The sequence below is a fragment of the Corvus brachyrhynchos genome, unplaced genomic scaffold (assembly GCF_000691975.1).
Source record: "Corvus brachyrhynchos isolate BGI_N302 unplaced genomic scaffold, ASM69197v1 scaffold14, whole genome shotgun sequence".
In the NCBI taxonomy this organism is placed as follows: domain Eukaryota; kingdom Metazoa; phylum Chordata; class Aves; order Passeriformes; family Corvidae; genus Corvus; species Corvus brachyrhynchos.
In genome coordinates, this window is record NW_008239110.1 from 11,703,337 (window position 1) to 11,706,728 (window position 3,392).

At 46.2% G+C, this 3,392-nt stretch overlaps 1 protein-coding gene across 1 annotated transcript in view; it reads right to left on the reverse strand.

Annotated features, from left to right (window-relative positions):
• Positions 1 to 3,392, reverse strand: part of CEP85L (centrosomal protein 85 like) — a 140,878-nt gene that overhangs the window by 91,619 nt on the left and 45,867 nt on the right. The window lies entirely within an intron of this gene.

Genomic DNA, 3,392 nt, shown 5'->3' on the forward strand with positions numbered 1-3,392 from the left:
TATGCTATGTGCCATTATTTTTAGATCATTTAAACACTTAGAGCAGTGTCCATCCAAAGTCATAACAGCAATTTACCTCTGCAATGATATCTGCTATTTCCAGCTGTACTTGTTTTCCAGTAAATTAAATAGTTCAGAAAATGATGTAAAAATTAATATATGTGGGTGTATATATAATCCTGCCCCCACACATATGAATACATACATGCTCCCCATATAGCAGCCAAATCACTAGACCTACTAGCCAGAGTGGTAACAGCTGCTTGCCAAGCCACTTGAAAATTGAGCAACACAGTAAATACTTACAAATTCCTTACTGCATGCACTATTTAACTGCAACATGACATCTAAAACAGTCTACTTTTTTGTAGGTTGGTCCTTGAAGGCCTTAAATATGCCTGTCCATCTCATTTTCCTCAACTTCATTCTCCATTGAGGTTACTGCCTCTTCTTCCCTTTAGCACATTTGCCTACCTTTTCTCCTAGTGATTCAGAATCACCCAGTTCTCCTTCCCCTTCATTCCACTTCAGCCATACCTTGTGCAATGTATTTCCTTCTCTTCCTTAAACTTAGTTTTTCCTCTCCAAAAGTCTCTTAACTATTCCAGTATCTTTCAAGTCCAAGGGTGAGGGAGAAGACCAGAGGAGCCAGACATGAACACATGTGCCCATGGCTCATCAGTCATACCCCGTAAAGAGGTCCCAGCCAAGATTCTAAGGGAATACCACTCCAGGTGTCATCCTTCATGCCACCCTCTCTGTGTCATCAGCTAATGTACTGAAGTGTGACAGTTTTGCACACAGCTAGTGGGAAACTGGGACATTTCTTCTTCTCCTACCATCCAGCACATTTTTCACTAATACTCTGGCTGCTTTGGGAACAATAATTTTACCATCCCTCCCTCTGACACAGGGCTACTTTCCACAAGAATTCCACTTCATCCTTCTCAAGAAGCATCTAGCTATTCCAGCAAGAGTAAAACTGAGTTATAGAAGGCCAAGCTAATTAAATCAGAGACAGTTCTGATTTAGGAGACATTTAAAATACATTTATAGAAGAGAAATTTAGATTGATTTACCCTTTATTATGCTGTTTTCCACTATACAACTCTCTGGTAACATTTCAGCTTTTATGGCATTACACAGGTGTTAAAAGAAATGCAGCTGATTATTTAATACGCAGTAGTGGTAGCATTAACACAGCATTAAGTGTCAAACCCCTCAGATCTCTTGGTCAGACAAATCCTCAGCATGTAAACCTACAACCATCCATACACAAACCCCCAAAGGGAGAGATACTTTTCACTCCGGTGGAACTTGCTCAGCATGTGAACCTACAACCATCCATACACAAACCCCCAAAAGGGAGAGATACTTTTCACTCCGGTGGAACTTTGAGGAACAAGAGCTAAAAATACCACAGAACGAGAGTAATTTAAGAAAGGACTTCCAGAAGTCACCTTCTCTAACCTTCAACTGAAAGCAAGGTAATTAGATCAGACTACTCAGGGCCCCATCCAGCTGAGTCTTGAACACCTCCACGGACACTGATTCCACAACCTCTCTGGTTCTTCCAGCATTTTACCACCTTCCATTCCAAAAAAATTTTCCAAACATCTCAAGAGTCTCTCATGTTCCAAACATAGTGTTGCAATATATCCCAAAATATGCAACAACCCAGTGCAACTAGACTCGGTTAACAAACAGGGTTAACATACTAGAGGGGGCAGACAGTCTTCCCACCAGGATCTCTGCAGGTACTGTAAGGAGAGAAAATAACAGGCACCACAAAACACCTGCTATAATGTATTCTCAGTTTTACACCTACACACAGCCAGCCTGCGGACACACCAAGCCCTGGGTGTGGTGCTGAAGCACAGGTCCAGGAGGACATGCTGGCACATCACAGAATGAATGCTTTCTTTGCACTCAAGGGCAGTTCAGCATCTCTACGTTAACTCATGAAGCCTGATCCTTGAGCTGGTAGGCCTGAAGAGGTAAGTGCTGGTACACATCCATAGCTACACACACACCAGCATGAGGCCAGCAAGACTTTCCAAGCTTTGGCTCAGCACAGGCCAGCCAGATCCCACCTGGCTTTCCAGGGAAATACACAAGTCTACCTGCACTGTGCTCTGAGCTCCAGAAGGGTCTCTTCACTCAAGCACTCCCCTCTCACTTCCCCTGGGATGCACAGCTGGCTGCAAACAGCAGCAGGAGTACACCCACAGTGCCATCACCAGGATTATGCCTTTTCCTTACAGCCATCCTGCACACAGAGGCATGCACATGGGCTGGGGTGAGGTGGAACAGCCATTTTTTCACTGGATTTCTACTGTTGAGGAGAAGCCTCTGCATTTAAAAGCAGTATGTCCCAAGAAAGACACTTGGGTTAGATTTTTAGTAGGTAAATAATATGTGGGTTTCAACCTATTTATACATGTCAACAGATCATGGTTGCATGTTGGGGTCCCTCCCCTGCCATGGAGCCCTGGGAGATGGGCCGTGGGGGGGAGGCACGGGGTCTCCCTGCCCCTGGTCAGTCTCATTCCCCATTGGTTGGTTTGTGTTCCCCAGGGTGGCCAAGGACCCTTGGGTCCCGTGACTGCGGAGTTCCTGAGCAGAGCCCCGGCCATGCGGCTGGAGAAATAAACATCTCAGAAACATCTACCAAGAATCTGTCCATATATACTTCGTTTTCATGGGACTCCTGGTTTGAAATATGCATGTTGCAGTATCCCCACAGCACAACTGGTGGAGGAATGCGGGCAAGATACCGATCCCTGAAGAAGATTCGTGAGTAAAATAACCACTCTAGACCTCTCTCTTCTCATCTTGGTTTGGATATTCTCTCTGGACTATGGAAGAATCGTGGGAAATGGGGCTCTCTGAGCCACAGAAAAAAATGTATCTAGAAGTAAAAGGAATCCTTGAACAACAAAACAAAAAAGTAGTGCAACCGGGAGATCTAGAACATTTCTTCATCTGGCTTTTCAAAAGGTTCTCCTATATTTCTCGAGACTTACTTTTTAATATCGAACCTCCTGTATCTTGTGAGGGGTGTTTCTGGGACGAGATATGGGATAAAGTATGGGATCAAAGAGAAGCTTTCCGTGCATACCTTATAATCAGGGAAGCTCTTGAGGAGCATTTGTACGGTCTCATTACCCCTAAAGCAGAGGATCATACTAGTCCCGTGGCCAAGGCTGCGCGGCCGCCATCCCGGGAGCACATGACTGCAGCCGTGCCGGCGGACGTGCCTGCGCTGGATGCACCCGGCCCCCTCGGGAGTGTGCGCCTTATCATGGACCCCATCCCTGTCTCGGGATCCCCGGCCACGCGGCCGCGAGTGAGGGAGCGATGCCGCAGGCGCCGCGGGTGCCCGGGGGCTC